General features: G+C 40.3%; 1 protein-coding gene across 4 annotated transcripts in view; it reads left to right on the forward strand.

Annotated features, from left to right (window-relative positions):
• CDK14 (cyclin dependent kinase 14) overlaps positions 1 to 18,233 on the forward strand; it is a 599,713-nt gene that overhangs the window by 104,692 nt on the left and 476,788 nt on the right. Inside the window, exon 1 of one of the 4 annotated variants that reach the window (XM_045062691.1) lies at positions 6,883 to 7,019. The exons of the other annotated variants lie outside the window; for them this stretch is intronic. The gene's annotated coding sequence lies outside the window, so the exon portion shown is untranslated. Of the gene's footprint in view, positions 1 to 6,882; positions 7,020 to 18,233 lie in introns of those variants that run through there. 4 annotated transcript variants of the gene reach the window in all.

Here is an 18,233-nt window from a genome sequence, read left to right on the forward strand (position 1 = left end):
GTTCATTTTTTTCTCCTCTAGAATCCAGAAAACACTCAGAGTTATGTAAATATTAAGAAGAAAATCCTAAGGTTTCTGTGAAATGCCAGAGTGATACATGGATATTTTTGGTATTGAGAAAGTATTTTAAATAAATGACATTTCTCTGAATATATGGAAGTCTAAGCAATGACTAGCATTAGTGGAGAAGAATTAAGTCATAAATTTTTTAGTGTTTATTAAAAAATAAAGGTTTAGGTTTACTAAAACCTTGTGAGCATTTTTAAAACAATCATAACATGAACATTTCACTGTAAAACTTTGCAGTAGAAAAAAATTGCTAGGGTCGCCTGGATCTATAATAATTTGAAATTCAGCCACTTTTTTGGGGGAATTTCTGTCTTTTCTCTATCACTTTTGAAAATAAAATATCTTCTTCATGAGACTTAAAAGTTTATTGAAAGTAATTCATAAGGCAGACTTACTGTATTAGATTTATATGCATAAAGTAGACTTTGCTGTTACCCCTTTCCTAACTTTATTTCCTTATTTTTCTTTTCTCTTTGTTTGTTTAAAAAAAAAAAAAAAAACAGAACAAAACCAAAAGAAGAGCTTTCTCTATTCCTTTCTTCAATACTTTTTTTTTTGTTTGGGTTCCTTTTTTATTGGGGGAGGCAATCTGTCTGTTAGACTGTACTGTGAGGGTCAGGGATCTGATAGCCTTGTAGGTCTGAGATGGCTCCAGGGAAGCTGATAGGAAATAAGTATTTCTGCCCAGGTGAGAAGTACCACAGAGCCCATAGGGAATAGCTTCTTGTTCTGGGGGTGGGGTGGGGGGGTTACTAGGCTTGTACTTCTCCACTAAGAAGAAAGTTCCTGGTTCTGCTTTGCACCCCCCTATTCTCACAGTTGAACGAACCTGTATTCACAGTGTTCTAATAAGCCTGTTTGTCTAGTTGCTCAAGTTTAGGGATGGTTGAGGAAGCTTGTGGCAAGACTGGGAAGAGTGTGGTAGTCTTAGGAGGAGGTGGCATGTTTAGAGCCTTAAGGAAGGAAGCCTTATGGCAAAGAGAATAAACCATAGTGATGATGCAAAAGGATGCATGGATGTCAGGTCTGGAGATCAGGTGTCAGTGACCCTGTATACTCTTGGTAAATCCTCGTGGCTGTCACTAATGTTCACGAGGGACCCAGTCATCATCAGTTGAAGATGAGACTGTGTTTATTATAATTCATTTGAAAAGTCAGCAAAATGTATGATATACTTTTTAAGTTAAAAAAATCATATATGAAGGCAGATACTTTTAGGGATCAATTTTTGTTTTCCTGAAAAAATGACCTAAGCAGATAGAGGTCAGATTCTAGCATTTTTATATGTCAGTTTTTTTTCTTATCTTTTCCTTTATATTTACCAAGATGAAGTTTTTGCAAGAGTTTTGTAAATAGACGCTCTATTTTAACATCTGTTATTGTCCTTCTGTGGTTGGTTTCAGATACATCTCGATGTCCTATAATAAAGATAGTCTTAATGGCAGTGGATTGTGAATCTTGTACGACATGAACATAATGATTAATTTCCCGTAGTTTTGCCTTCTAGCCTGTTTTTTCATTTCTGCTTTAAGGCCAAGCTTGTGTATATATACATTGACACTATATTTTCCCCACACATTCTCCCCATTCATTCCTAAAGGTTCCCGTCTGTTTCCACTCTTGGGAGCCCACAGAATTTGTCTGAACAACAGTCATCAGCAGCAGCTCTTCCTAATATTTATTTATTCAGCAGGTACTGAGTGCTATCTTGGGGGCTGGGGACACCAGTAGAAGCCCGTGCTGTGGAGCCTTTTACATGCCAGTGGGGGCAGAAGACAAACAAATAAATACATTAGATGGTGCAGCAAATTTGGTGTGAAGAAGAGGGTAACCAGGGAGGGCTCCGAGGAGGAGATTACTGACATCCAACTGAGTAATGAGAAGGTGTCAGCCAAGATTTTCTGAGGAAGAACATTCTAGGCAGTGAGAGCAGCACAGACAGATTCCTAAGGCAGGAATTAGCTCTGAGGAGAAGAAACATTGGGGCGCCCGGGTGGCTCAGTCGTTATGCCTCTGCCTTCAGCTCAGGTCATGATCCTGGGGATCCTGGGATAGAGCCCTGCATTGGGCTTTCTACTCACGGGGAAGCCTGCTTCTCCCTCTCCCACTCCCCTTGCTTGTGTTCCTTCTCTTGCGGTCTCTCTCTGTCAAATAAATAAATAAATAAAATCTTTAAAAACAAAACAAAACAAAAAGAAGAAGAAAAGAAACATTGTCTATTGTGACTGAGGCATGGACTGGTAAGTGCTTGGGGGGGCCCTGCTCAGTTCTGCTTGGTCAGTGATGACCAGTCCAGGCGTAAACAAGGCCAGCCTTCTTGCTTCAGGAGGGACAAATGTTGGGTGTGGTTTTTTCCTTCTGAGACCCCTCTTCCTTGCTTTCCCCCATCTTCCCTGTCCTGCCTCCTCACTCCCTTTCTCTGAGAGCATGTCCTCAGTAAATTAGGCGAACAAGAATCCTGGCTGAGCTCCATTTCTAGGAGATTAGAAACCTAAGACACGTAAGTGAGCTTCTGACCATTTTTTTGCAGACTGTGAGTGAATAGCCTCCCCGCTTGCCCCTGCACCTCCAGTCCGTTCTACGCCATTGCCTTGTTGTAAAAGGAAAAAATCCCACCCAGCTGCTGTGCTGCTTACAGTCCTTTAGTGCCTTCCTGTTGGATTAAATGGCAACTTCCTGTTGGATAAAAGCCCTAACTTCTTAGCATGGCTTACAGGTCTGTTATGCTCTGGCATCCAGCCATCTTTCCCTCAGCCTTCCCAGCTGCCACCAGTCTATTTACTGCTCCGTGGTTTCCTTAGACAGCTTCCAGTTTCAGGCCTCTGATCCTTTTGTCCTGTCCTGCTGTTCCTCACATGCCCTCCCCCTTCTGGCCGGTGCCTGGAAGCCTCAGCCTGACGCTCCCTCCTCAGTGAGGTCTTCTCTGAGCCACCCTTATCTGTACACAACCAAGCACTCCCAAAACACACATTTCAGTATATTATAATCACTTGCTTTATTTTTCACCACTCACTGGGTTCCTTGAATGCAGAGAACATGGAAGTTCCTACTGCTGGATGCATCAGCACACATCTGTTGAATAAATACATGAAAAAATAAGGGGGAAACTTTATTCAGTGCAGTTTGTTGGTTCTTAAACAGCAAAGCCTCTTGACCATGAACATTATACATGCCCTTATCTACCAACTTTATAGGAAGAAGGACAGGAACTACCTGGGTGGAGTGACTGAAGGTAACACTTCCAACATGTTTTTGTTTTTTAAATTTCAGGGAACATTGAATGATGGGGGTGGGGTTAGATTATTTAAGCCCTAAAATATGGATTTGGGAAATTTGTTACTTCTTTTGAATATTCATTTAATATTTTCTGGATAGCTAGCATTGTGTTATATGTTGTGGGGGAATAAAAAAGGAAGCAGTTGATAGAGTTTGTTCCTCAAGGACCTTAAAATGGTGAGCTAGTGAGCTAGTGAGCTAGTGAGAGTTTTGAGGCAGCATATGATTAAATCTTAAATGATTTAAGTAAGAAGCACTGTTGGTCCTGAAAAAGGAGTCTATGGGCTGGAGGGTTGAGCAATCACAAACTAAAACTCAGATTCTTTTTTTTTTTTTTAATTTTTTATTTTTTTATAAACATATATTTTTATCCCCAGGGGTACAGGTCTGTGAATCACCAGGTTTACACACTTCACAGCACTCACCAAAGCACATACCCTCCCCAATGTCCATAATCCCAACCCCCCTCACCCCAGCAACCCTCAGTTTGTTTTGTGTGAGATTAAGAGTCACTTATGGTTTGTCTCCCTCCCAATCCCATCTTGTTTCATTGATTATTCTTCTACCCACTTAAGCCCCCATGTTGCATCACCACTTCCTCATATCAGGGAGATCATATGATAGTTGTCTTTCTCTGCTTGACTTATTTCGCTAAGCATGATACGCTCTAGTTCCATCCATGTTGTCGCAAATGGCAAGATTTCATTTCTTTTGATGGCTGCATAGTATTCCATTGTGTATATATACCACATCTTCTTGATACATTCATCTGTTGATGGACCTCTAGGTTCTTTCCATAGTTTGGCTATTGTGGACATTGCTGCTATAAACATTCGGGTGCACGTGCCCCTTTGGATCACTACGTTTGTATCTTTAGAGTAAATACCCAGTAGTGCAATTGCTGGGTCATAGGGCAGTTCTATTTTCAACATTTTGAGGAACCTCCATGTTGTTTTCCAGAGTGGCTGCACCAGCTTGCATTCCCACCAACAGTGTAGGAGGGTTCCCATTTCTCCCCATCCTTGCCAGCATCTGTCATTTCCTGACTTGTTGATTTTAGCCATTCTGACTGGTGTGAGGTGATATCTCATTGTGGTTTTGATTTGTATTTCCCTGATGCCGAGTGATATGGAGCACTTTTTCATGTGTCTGTTGGCCATCTGGATGTCTTCTTTGCAGAAATGTCTGTTCACATGTTCTGCCCATTTCTTGATTGGATTATTTGTTCTTTGGGTGTTGAGTTTGCTAAGTTCTTTATAGATTCTGGACACTAGTCCTTTATCTGATATGTCGTTTGCAAATATCTTCTCCCATTCTGTCAGTTGTCTTTTGATTTTGTTAACTGTTTCCTTTGCTGTGCAAAAGCTTTTGATCTTGATGAAATCCCAATAGTTCATTTTTGCCCTTGCTTCCCTTGCCTTTGGCATTGTTCCTAGGAAGATGTTGCTGTGGCTGAGGTCGAAGAGGTTGCTGCCTGTGTTCTCCTCAAGGATTTTGATGGATTCCTTTCGCACATTGAGGTCCTTCATCCATTTTGAGTCTATTTTTGTGTGTGGTGTAAGGAAATGGTCCAATTTCATTTTTCTGCATTAAAACTCAGATTCTTATAGGAATGTAGTCCCCTCTGCAGGAATGGTATTCGTGGATCTCAGTAGTTTTCGGATATTAAGGATGGAGCTTTCTCTCTTGGCTTTCCTGAAAAAGGAAGTTCATGATAGTTGTGTTTGAAGAACTTTTTGCAAGTTTTTGAATGAGTTTTTTTGATGCAGAGAAAAATAAAAGTTCAGTATCTTCACAGTGTAATTCAAACGGATGAAGGTGAAGATGGTTTGCAAACGGGAGATGATACCTTCTTCTTCTTCTTCCTCTTTTTCTTCTTCTTCTTCTTTTTTTTTAAGGTTTTATTTGTTTGAGACAGAGTGCATGAGCCAGAGGGAGAGGGAGAACTGGGCTCCCCGTTGAGCAGGGAGCGAGCCTGACTACATGGGGCTTGAACCAGGACCCCAGGATTATGACCTTAGCTGAAGGCAGATGCTTAACCAACTGAGCCACCCAGGTGCCCTGGGAAATCATTTCTTTCTTTCTTTCTTTCCTTTTTTTAAAAAATTTGACAGAGAGCACTAGTAGGCATAGTAGGCAGAGAGGCAGGCAGAGAAAGAGAGAGAGAGAGAGAAGTAGGCTCCCTGCCGAAGCAGAGAGCCCGATGTGGGACTCAGTCCCAGTACCCTGGGATCACGACCTGAGCCGAAGGCAGCAGCTTAACCCACTGAGCCACCCAGGCGCCCCGGGAGATCATTTCTTTAAACTGAAGGGAAACCACCTTTCCCGGAGCTTTCTGATTATAAGTGTACCCAGTCCTGTGGGCTGTGAGAATTTTGGCTGCTCACCATTGACATGGTAGTTACCTCCTCTTGTACTTTAATCTCTTAATTAAATAAATATCTGTGAGGTCAGATTTCATGCTTGACTTTTAAAATTTCTAGCCTGAAGTGTTTTTCAGTTGTATCCTTGTGGCTTAACCTAATTTATACACTTTTGTGATTCTGTTTTTTGAGGATAGGAGGTACTTTGAACAAAGACAAATTGTAGCTTAACCACTCTCCTGTAGGGGTCGCTATAAGAGTAGCCTTTTGGCATTCTTCCTCACCACCCAGCACCCAGCACCCAGCGCTGTGTGGTATGACTTGACATAATTAACCTAAGGGTTTTGGGATCTGGTTTGTGTTGGCATTTTACTTTTGGGAGTGATAGAAGCTCTAACCCCTCCAACCAAGAATTCTGTAGGCTTGTAACTATGTATTTTATCACTTCGGGTTTGTAAGTGCTACACCTGTGCATTTTGAACCTCATTTATTTGGTGCATGTTTATTTTAGAGTTCTCATTATTCCTCATTTGCATATGACAAATATATACACATAGACACATTAAACTATTTTAGTGGCTTTCGCAGCACGAATGATGGTAGCCTTCATTGGCCTTCTGTAGGACCTCAGATTATTGTTTAATGGGGTTGTCACTCAAGATCCTTACTGGCTTCCTCCAGTGCTTTTAAAAAAATTGAATTGAGTTTGATGGGGTACATCCCCTTGATTAAATGTTTTTCCTCCCATGCAATCAGCATCAGCTGTTTGGCTCCCCTTCTGTATTCTTTTGAAGCAGTCCTGCATTGCAAATCAATATCTTTCTGAAGAGACAGTGTGTTGTGAATCGCCTGGACAGCATATGCACTGTTACTTTGGCTGCAATGCTGCTGCAGAGCCTGGTTACTCTGCCTTCCTGGGAACTCCACAGGCAAGTCCATCGTGTTTGGAGAAAAAAAAAAAACTAGGTTTTTTTTTGGGGGGGAGAAATGAACTGTTAAAGCTATTGATACTGAATGTTAGCATGTTCTTTGTGTTCTTGTGTACTATTTTTGGTCTTATTCCACTGAGATTAGTTTCTCTTAGGTGATTTCTGGTGTGTTTTTGTGTCTGTGTGTGGTTTTTTTTTTTTTTTTTTTTTGCTCTTGCTTCCCCCTTTCTTGGTTGTAGTACGGCCGTACCGTTTTCAGCTTGCTAGTGCAGAAAGATGTGAATTCAGTTGCTGTATGAGCCTGGCCTGGTGCAGACACATTGCTAGAGACATGTTAAAGAGTTCCAGGTGAATTGAGCCTGAGAGAGACAACAGCAAAACGGTAAGACAGAGCATGCTTAAAATTAGAGCAGGGTTTTTAATTTGGAGCATCTCGGCAAGTCTGAATCCTGACTCACTCATTTACAACTTGAAAAGGATTCATTTTATGCATGTCATTTCACTCACCCCCTTCTCTTTAACTGCCAGAAACATCACAGATTGATCAAGGGGGGATTTAAATTAGGGATCCGAGGGGAGGTTACTCATGGAGAGTCTCTTGAGGCGCCCAAGGCTATTGCTTGTAGTTTGTAAACACCAGTAGCAGTGATAAGAGGAGGAAAAGGTTTAGCGTCTGTGCTTCTTTGCCATAGCTGAGTGTTATTTCTTCTGAAACTCGCCTTATTTATTATAGCTTAAAGAGATCTTATAGATTGTTTTCCCTGGCTTTGCTTGGCTGAATGCCCTCTGAGGCAAGCCAGTGAAGGACGGGAGACCACATCTTTCATTTGGGTAAACTGATGTCCCTACGTTAGCTAGATTGGTTCTGAGTGGAATAAGCGTCTCTAGTAGATTAGGGCTCTGGGGCTTCCTCTTTGCTCATTCCACCCCCTTCCCTTCTAGAGCACAGAAATGTACCTGCTTTAAGTCTGTGCTTTCTGGCAGAGGCCGGTGTGCTGGTATTTTGCATCATTACACCTGGAGTGGTTATGCTTTCATGTACGGAGGTGATAATCCTTCCTGTGGTTCTGCTTGTAGAGCCAGCTCTAAGAGTGGACTGGGAGCATTTTGGGTTCTAATGGAGAACCCCTGAATGCATGAAGGACTGGGCTAGCAGACAGACTACTCCAGAATGATGCTTACCTGCTTGTGCTGACCATAACAGCTGAGAGACGGAGATGTAAACCTTGATATCTACAGGGGTTGAATTTCTATTTCCATTGTTAATTGGCACACAGTATTAGGGCTAGGGGACAGTCAAAGTTGCAGAACATGTTTTAATATTGTTCAGAGTGAGACTTACTACATTACATGGTCCTGGTGGATTTATTAGGGTCCGTCTCCTGTAGAGTTGCTGAATGCCCAGGGTGCCAGCATTTGAGTTTTTGCTTTAAAAATATTCTACGTCTGTATATTTTAACTCAGCAAATCACATAAAATGTAAATAAATGATGCAGATAGTGAAGATCAATTGAGAACATCATTGGTAACTTGCTGTAGCATGTTGGCCATAAGCCAGCTGTGTATAATTTTGTGACATTAGTATTTTTTAAAAAGAACACCTGATTAATCGATAGACAAATGAGAGAAATTTTTGAGTGGGGGGGGCCACATAAGAGCCCTAAATATCCTTCTATGTTTACTCAACTATTGATTATGAAGGTGAGACATTGATTTTTGGGAATGAATATTTAAATTTTCTTCCAAAGAGAATTCACATTTTCTTTTATTTTCATCACTTATTACTTCCTGAAAAATCAACATGAACTATAAGCTGTTCTTTTCCATACTTCAGTTTTTGTTTTCTTTTTTCTGGAAAAAAAAAACAATTTTTTTTTTCAGTTTAGAAGATGATGTACTCTGTGTTGTTGGCTTTTTTTTTTTTCTGAGAGTGATATATTCTAGCTATTTATATTTTTCCCTTCACTTTGTATAACCTGTGAGGTTTATTTTTTTGCCCTGTGATAGAAGGAATTGGACATTTGCAAAAAGTAGTTTTTAAAAAGGGGAAGAGTAGAGTAGTTACATGACATTTATAGTCATAAACTTAAAAAAAAAGATTTCATTTATTTGAGAGAGAGAGAAAGAGAACACAAGCAGGGGAGCAGCAGGCAGAGGGAGAGGGAGAAGCAGACTCCCCACTGAGCAGGGAGCCTGATGCGGGGCTCGATGTGGGGTTCCATCCCAGGATCCCGGCATCATGACCTAAACTGAAGCAGATGCTTAACTTACTGAGCCACCCAGGTGCCCCATAATTACACATGTTTTAATTCCTCATTCTGCAGACGTTTATTAGCCATCTACTATGTGTAAGACATTATAAGACCTGCTGTGAGGAAGTAAAATGAAGTGATACATTCCCTCGCCTGAAGCAGCTTAGCTGGAGGAGCACTGGTATTTTTCTCTGGAATATGCTCTTTATTCTTTCTTATGAATAAGTAAATTTGATGCTTTTTAAATATTTTCTTTCTTGGAGACTCCTTCTGGTTTTTTTTTTTTAATCATTTATTTATTAAACAAACATTTATGTAGAATCTACTGTGTAACAGTGTAACTGCTCTGTAACAATGAGCCAAAAAGATCTGGGGCCTGTCCTCATGGAACTTACTGTATACTGTACTCCTTTTTAAGATACTTCCGGGAGAAATGTTGGAGTAGATTTCTTTCATTTGGGGCAATTGCAGTACAGATACTGTATGCTTTGATTTTTTTTTTTTTCATTTCTTAAATTGTGGTATAAAATACACATGCCACAAATCTTTAACCATTTTTAAGTGCACAGTTCATTGGCAGTAAGTACTTTCACAAGGTATTGCTACCATCACTGCTATCCATTTCCAGAACTTTTCCCATCATCTAAACAAAAATTCTATATGCATTAAATAATAATTCCCCATTTTCCCTCCCCCTGGTCCATCCCTGGTAATCTCTAGTTTACTTTCTGTGTCTATAAATTTGCCTCATCAAGTGGAATCATAGAGCATTTATCCTTTTGTGTTTGGTTAATTTCACTTAATCCGTGTTATAGCATGTCCCAGAATTTCTTTATTTTTTAATATATGCTTTGATTTTTTTTTCTGTGGGGGGGAGGGGCACATAGCAAACATTAACCAGGCTCCACGCCCAGTGTGGAGTCCCATATGGGGCTCCATCTCACAACTCTGAGATCATGACCAGAGCTGAAATCAGGAGTCAGACACTTACCCGACTGAGCCACCCAGGTGCCCCAATATATGCTTTGATTTTTATATGGAAAACACCAGAATTCCCCCTTCTCCCTTACATGCTTTCACTAAATCAAGTTTCCATATGGATACCATAATAGATAATCTAGAGATACTAAAACTCGGAGCTTGTAGGATGGGGAAGGGAGTGAGGAACAGTTATGCGTAGAGGGAATAATCGGTGGTTATCTTACATTTGGGTTCTCTACATGGCCTGGTAATTGAGCATGGTAACTGGGTTACTTAGATTTTCATGTCAGTTCTTTGGTGATAGAGAACAACAGCTAAAATATTCAGTGGAAGGCTGGACTGTAGCTTTTGTCATTATTAACATTTTAATTTCACCCCCTCTGCTTCAGTTCCCTTGCTCTATCTGATGTTGAGGTCCTCCTACAGACTCTTGGAATTGGCAGGTTCTTCAGCAAGTGTGCTGTCTAGTTGGCTCATTGCCACTTGTTCAGCCAGTGGGAGAGTGAGACTTTCCTCAGTCTCCTGATATCTGCTGCAAACCCTCCTTCACTCCCCACTGCTGTTTTCAGTGGACACTTAACCTGAAAACCTCATGTTATCTTTTGAGTTGGGCAGAGAGGAGCAGGAGAGGGTATAAGCTTTTTTTCCAAATTAAGCAGTTTTTCATTGGATGAGGTGAGACAGGGTTCATCAATACGGCATTCTCTTTTCAAATTTCTTCCTGTTACTGTTTATCTTAAATCCAGATGGTTTTTCTGATAGAGTATCCTTTTTAGAAAGTCAGGTTAAAGCTCCCAGAGGTATCCATTTATCTGCCATCGACTAGATTCATGATTCTTAGATTGGATCAGCCTTGAACATACTATTCAGGAAACGCCTGGTTTATGTCGTGGTTTATGACTCGCCTTGAACATACTATTCAGGAAACGCAAACATATATGGGAAAGGAAGATTCAACGTGGCAGTGCCTAATGGCCAGGTCATTCCATCTTCCCCATGAGCCTGTCCTTTTTGATGATCTTTATGCTTTCTGCCCATTGTCATGACTTTGCTGTTCAGCCTTGACTTTTGATTTGAGGCTGATTCAGAATCAGGTCAGTTAAAGGCATGTTAAGTTTAGGTGATGGAAGTAGTGAGGGGTGAGGGAGGATTAGTCAGAAACCTTAGACCACAGAATGCTTTCTTTTGCGTCAGAAGAGAGAGTGAGAGAAGTGTTGTGGATCAGGTCTGGCCTCTGCTTATTTCTCTTGAAATATCAATCCCAGGGAACATGTAAGGAAGACATCCCAGTGGTCAGGATCTTGGGCTTTGTAGAGTCTCGGAATAAATCTCATTACCTCTACTTGTTCTCTATGTCGTCTTGGACATGCTACTTAAATATTGCGTGCCTCAATTTAAATGTCTGTAAACTCGGAATAATAGTCATACCTCATGGGGCTGTTGCAGACACTGCAAAACTACTTATAAAGCATTTTTCTTAGTAGCTGTTACATAATAAGAGCTCTGTGAGAACCATCATGATTACCGTTATTATCTAAAAATTCTTCATTTCCATCTCTCTTTTCTATCAACTTGAATTATCTTGTCCAAGTTTTCTCCTTTTCCAGTTTGCTTGTTTATTGAGCATATATGACAGTTCTTAGTGTTACTGTGTTTGAGGGGATAAAAAGAGGATTTGAAAAAGTGCTCCTGTCTTCCATTTATCATCTGGTAAGGTTTGGGAAGGGTATATGTCTATAAACTTCCTCCTCTGTCCTGCTGATACAAGTTTGCCCCAGTGGCTTATTCCTCAGCTGAATGAGATCTTGCTATAATACAAAGAGGACAGTGAAATGTTCCTGGAAGCACTGAGGCTTATTTTCAGGTGGCAGACAAGCGGCAGGATTTGTGTATCCCACTGCTCTGCTCTATTCACCTTGACGATCTGTGTCTGGATTCACTATTGACTTTTCTCAGTCAGAGGAAAGGTTGACAGAACCAGCTCTTATGAAATCAGCTAGGACTTTATTATTAATGGATTGCTGTCAGATTTATTATTGCTGAAATTTTAGCTCTTTACAATAGATGGACCAATTATCAAAGCTGCACTGAAAGAGACTTCCATTTTTTCCCCTCAAAGGTTCATTGTTCCCTGTTTCTCTTCATAAGCTCTGTGTGGTTAGTGACCCATATATGATTCCCTGAAAATTTCAAGAGCTTCAAAAGTCAATCCTATATTGAGTGATGCCCTATATTTTTCTGGATTCTTTGGTCAGTTCTGTATCTCGATTTATTTTATTAGAATAAAAATATTAAACTTTAGAACTTTATAACATTCCTCTTGACATTCATTAGTCACTAATTATTATTTAAGCATTAATAGTACATCTAAATTTTATTAAAATAGGTGAAAAGATAAAAGTTTGCTTATTTATATAGCCGTCTGTTTCAGAGTAAAAAGATAGTACACAATTTTATTTCTCCTTCAGGGAAGGAATTTAAAAATATTTATAATCTTTATTTTTAAATGCTGTTCATATGGTTACCAAGGGAAAGAAATTCAGGCCCTAATGGATCAGTCAGTACCTCCAGTAGTGTCTTTTTTCAGTTTCCATTTTTAATGTTATTATGCCTTCTGGATGCTTGATCTTACATGAGGGACAGAGAGCTACAGATATTTGAAAGGTATAAACATGAAGGAAGAACTAGCCTGGTTTAGTACAAAGAAGCTATGGGTGGTGCAATGAAGTTCAGAAGAAAAACAAAACAATTCAGAAGGCATCTGAAACTATCGTTTGCACAGCCTTTGAGACAAATGACAGCTTCTCTGGTCCTTGTGATGTTTAAAAAAACCCAAAAACCAAAAAAAAAAAAAAAGTGCCTCAATCAGTAAGCCTGTGTATACAGGTAGAAAGCGTGCTGGACCATATTCATGATTTCAAAGAGCCATGAATCTGAGTTCAGCCTTATCTGTTTATTGATTATTAATACTTCTGGCATGGTAGACATTTTAAAATTGCTGTAGGTTATATTGGTCAGTTCTTCTTGCTAGGTCATGCCATATCTCTGTATCATGTGGAGTCCTCTGAAAACACTCTGTTTTCCCTTTCTCAGGTTAGGACCCAAGACAGACAGAAAGAAAAGCTATATTTAAACCTATAAATTCTGTGAGAGGGGGGAAAAGGTTCTTATTTGCAGGAACAGACTTTTTCTTTTCTAGAATGAGAACTTTAAGGGAGTAGTGTCTTGATGAAGAAACTAATTAGCCATGTTGGGAGCCACTTTGTGTAGCCTGAGTCTTCTGTTTTGTCCTGAATGGTACTCCAGTTCCTCACTGCAGCTGTGAGAATTTTGTAGGTTGGAATAGGCTTTTTCTCTGTGGAATCTCAACAGAGCCACTCCCTTACTGTGTGTGGGGATTCTCATTTCATGTGTCCCATTTCTGAGCCCTCTGGCTATAAATGAGAGAGGGTAGGTAATATAGATGTCAATTCTAATATTTCACCTCCCAACACTATGTATTCATTTGGCCATGTGATATGAATGCTACACTCTTGACGCTTTTTTTCCATGATGGAGTTTTTTGCCAGTATATAATTGTGGATGCCAAGTGAGACAAAATTCACATAGCTTCTTTCTCCTCATGACCTTTTGGGAATATAGAGTATGTTTTTAGTGGAAGTAGTGACTAAAAGCCACCCAGATTTCTACAGAGTTGCCATGTCCTTCTATTTGTGACCAGGGGTTCCTGTCCCTTGTCCAGTGGGACATGTTCAGTTATGACAAGTAGGCAAAAGGCTCCCCCCCCCCCACCTTCTAGGGGAGGGCTTGTTTTAGGATACATGGTACACTTCACAAATACAAGTTCTTTTTAAAATTTTGTTTCTAGGTGCTAAAGTGACTTCCTTCTATTTTATTATTTTTTTCCCCCAAAGCTACCAAATAAACTCTGGTAAATAAAGCAAAGCAAAGATTCTGGGTTCAAACCTCCTTAGATAATTTTGTGGTAATTTTTTTTCATAGATATGGTAGCCATATCTGACAAAACAGTACTTCTGTATTAGAAATACATAAACCCACAAATTTATACACAGGAGGTAATGGTACAGATGCTGTTGTAATTCGTGTATATTCTTTTTTTCTCTACTTTGCACTTACTCTGATCCCATTGCTTTAACAAAAAATTCATAAGGTATACTTTGGGTATACCCTACTGGACAATTTTATTTCAAATTTAAAGAATTGTATGAAATTGCCCTGACTTTTTGTGAGAAGTTTGAGTAAAAATGTTACCCAAGAAAATGATTATCATTCATATGGTACCCAGAGTTTGAAACAAATTTTACCCCTCAAACTCTCGACCTCTCGTACAGTCTCAATCTCTTATGTGGCCATACCAGCCAAATCTATCACTGTATGTGTAGAGCACTGAACCTCAATTTTTTTTTTTTAATAATTTTTATTTATTTGACAGACAGAGATCACAAGTAGGCAGAGAGGCAGGCAGAGAGAGAGGAGGAAGCAGGCTCCCTGATGAGCAGAGAGCCGATGTGAAGCTCGATCCCAGGACCCTGGGATCATGACCTGAGCAGAAGGCAGAGGCTTTAATCCACTGAGCCACCCAGGTGCCCCTGCACCTCAATTTTTAATGTGCACGCAAATCTCCTGGGGGTCATGTTCAAGTGTAAGTTCTGACTCAGTGGGACTTACGGGGGCAGGAGTGGCACTGAGATCCCAGGCATTGCCAACACCAGTGGTCCACAGCAGAAAGGGGTTAGAGAATATTCCAGATGAAATCCTGATTCCTAAAGATAGCTATGTTCCAAAAAACCTGTCTAGGCCACAACTAACCGTAGGGCATTTCTTACAGTTATGGTGTTGTTCATCAAACTTTGTGTTAAATTTATCATGATGATTAGGGTGAAATGAAGAACATAGAGGTCAATAAATAGAAGCATCTGTCTACATGAACCTGTAAGCAAACTATCATGTACATCTAAAATCAAGAATATAATTATTATTTTTTATTTTTTATTCAATTATTTTTATTAACATGTAATGTATTATTTGCCCCAGGGGTACAGGTTTGTGAAGAATATAATTATTTTTTAAGAAGATGTTATTTATTTAGAGGGAGCATGTGCACGCTCATGTGGGGGAGGGGTAGAGGCAGAGAGAGGGAGAACAGAACACCCATTTCATGCTAATGCGGGTCTCAACCAGGTCTCGATCCCACGACCCTGAGATCATGACCCAGAGCAGACACCAAGTCAGCTGCTCAACTGACTGAGCCAACCAGGTGCCCCTCAGAGGTGTAACAGAAGGGAAAGTAACTTAATAAAATTGTCTTAGCAGCATATATTAAAATTTTAGCTGCTGAGAAGACCACCTAAATATTTCACAATAAAACTGGCCAAACAATCATCAAGTCTCTTGGTGGTAAAGCGTTGAAGCCCACCAAGGGTTGTAACAAAACTAGGGTCACTGAAGTGGCATAAAGGAATGGAGTGTCCTCAAGAATTCTCCCTTCAGCTATGTCCATTAGCCAGTGGATTCAGGGTTTCAGTGAAATTAGGTCAGACCCCAAAGAAACCAGTCAGTAGAAACATAAGCATTTTTAAATTAAATCACAGCAATAGATGCGGAAATCTGGTGAGTGGTACAGCTGGTGAAACTCTTTTCATTGAATGGAAAAGATCTGGGCTTGGAAGGTGCCTCATTGCATGTAGGTAGGACTGATTTTTTTAACGGCCTATGTTTAGTTAAAGGGGAAGGCTCATAATAAGGAAGTTAGTCCATCTTTGAGTAGATGTTAACAGAACACCCATTTATGCCATCTTTGAGGCTTTTAGAAACATTAAAGAAATGGAAGATAACGATTTCTATGCTCCAGGGGTTTCCAGTTTGGTAATAGAAACGCAACGAACGCACGAGAAACAGCAGAACAATGACCTCCTCCCATCCCAGCAAAATAAACCAAACCTAAGACAACAAATTCCACTGTGGCTTATGTGAAAGCATACAAGACAGCATTCATTTAAGTGACAAATGATGAAGTACAATGTAAAAATGACCTAGTTGTTTTGTGAGGGCATTTGTAGTTGTGACAGTGGCAGTGTCATAAGGACATGACTGGCATTTAGTCGACAGAACCAGGGTTGCCAAACATGGTGCAGTGTGACTGCTATGCTACATCGTGCCACTCACAAATAATCTGGCAGCCAGGTGGCCCAGGACGCCATCACTGAGCAGCCGTGAGAGTGGCAGTGCTGGGATTTGGGAGTTGAGGCAGGCCCACAGAGCCTGGAGAGACCGGGGGGGTGTTCGTGGCTTGAACCTATCCTCCTCCTCCTTTCTAAACCTAAAATCCTAAGCGAAATGCAATGTAAACGGAAGCACAAAGAAATGAATTTTTGTGTCTGGCCTTATGTAGTTAATCTCTTTAAAACCATTTACCAGTTGTAAACTGCTGCCTAGAGTTCGTAACAGAAGAGCCGAGCTGTAAAAGATCTTAAGAGCTATTTACTTCAGCTGTATCATTTTGGAGATGAGAAGACTGAGATGCAGACAGTTTTAAGTGACTTGTTGTCAGTCACCTACGTGACTTAACATGGACGGGAGGCTTGCCTGGATGTTGTTAGCTAATATTCTGGAGGTGATTTTAGGCAAGGTCTTGGTTCTGATAAAACATAGCTGTAAGTAAAAATACACCCATGCGTATATCCCCTTATGTACATATAGATAACACATCCCATATCTTTGCTCTGTGTAACCTTGGCACACACACACGCATGCACACATAATGCACACGCATGCATGCACGTGAGAAAAAGAAGACCACAATCAAAGAGAGGGAAACATACTTTTAGATCTTGCAAGCTGAGGTTAGAGATGAGGGTAGCTGTCGTGGGTTATGATGCCAGTGGCATTAGAAATTCCTCTTACTCCATCCCCCTACCCCCACCCCCACCAGAATACCTTGCCCACCAACGCACCTGTAGCTGAAATTCTTTTGAAAAGGAATGAAGCTTTTGGTTCTATAATTCTTAAAGTTCAAGTAATTCTGGGAGAGGTTACGTTCTGATTTAAGTGTCCAAAAGTTTATAGATGACTGATGATGGGTTTTTTATTGGGAGCAGATTTTGAGAGGAGAAACCCATCAGACCCTCACAGGGCAATGGATGAGGAGAAAAACCAAACATAAGAGTTGTTGCAGTATCAAAGCTTTTCTGTATTTATATTTGCCAGCTTTGTATTGGACGGATCATGGATATTTTTTCCATGAACCTCAGAAGACCATGACTTAGCTTCCTGCTTCATGCATCATGCTTATTTGCTGTGCAGCAGTGTAGACTCCTTTAAACCAGTTCTTTCCCTGGTGTCTGGCTTCGTGAAGAGTGTGGGGCGAAGAAATGGAGAAGATCACACCATGAACTCAATAAAATGCCAATCACCAGAAAATGGTTGATTCAAAGGGACAATTTTCAGCCTGAATGAATTCACTTGAAATGAATGCCAACCTTAACTGAATTAAGTTGTGCTCTTTCAAATCCACTGCTGTGAGTTTGGTAGACAGTTGTCTGGATTTTACATAGCTCCAAGCTAAAATCGTAGGTCAAACTGTGACTTTTGGAGCCTCCAACACTATTTGAGTTTCTAACAATTTTTACTGAGTTTTGAGTCCTTCAGCTAATGTACAGACCCCTGTTAATAACGAGTGAACCAAAATAATTGATTCACATGAACACCCAAATATATGGGTGCATATCTAACCTTGTTTGAATTCTAGGTTCTGTTGAATTTACTGGGAAAAACAACAACAACAACAACAACCCAGAAGTTTATTTTAGTATTGGTGATGATTTCTTCTTCTTTATCTGCCTTCAAGTACCACGAGACATCTCTGCTTATGTAAATTTTGTCACTTTTGTTTCTACACAACAGGAACAAGGAACAGAAGTGCTAGTCATAGAGAATACAGAGCCTTATTCCCATTAATATTGGAATCTCTGTTATTTTCAGGTATTACTGATAGCCCTCCTATTTCCTGTGATTGGCTTTGGGAAGAGGAACCGAAGGTGTTTTCTTCTGACCCTATATCATTTGAGAAAACCACTCTTAATCCATGTAAAGCCCTTACTTTCCCAAATTAGTCAAAAACCTTTGCTAGACCCTTCAGGTGGAGATTTGAAGGAGAAAGTGCTCTTGGTGGGGGTTGGGGGGGATGAGGTGGGGGCTATAACATAGAAAACAGGAGACAGTCACATTGTTGAGGTTAAAGTATCACAAGAAGAATAATTATAGTCCAGGGTATGCGAAATATTGGAGCAAAACTAAGTGCTAAGTGGGATTTAATCAACAAAGGCTTCTGAGCAAAGGTAATT

The sequence above is a fragment of the Mustela putorius genome, unplaced genomic scaffold, assembly GCF_011764305.1.
Source record: "Mustela putorius furo isolate JIRA1106 unplaced genomic scaffold, ASM1176430v1.1 tig00003845_pilon_pilon_pilon, whole genome shotgun sequence".
Taxonomy (NCBI): domain Eukaryota; kingdom Metazoa; phylum Chordata; class Mammalia; order Carnivora; family Mustelidae; genus Mustela; species Mustela putorius.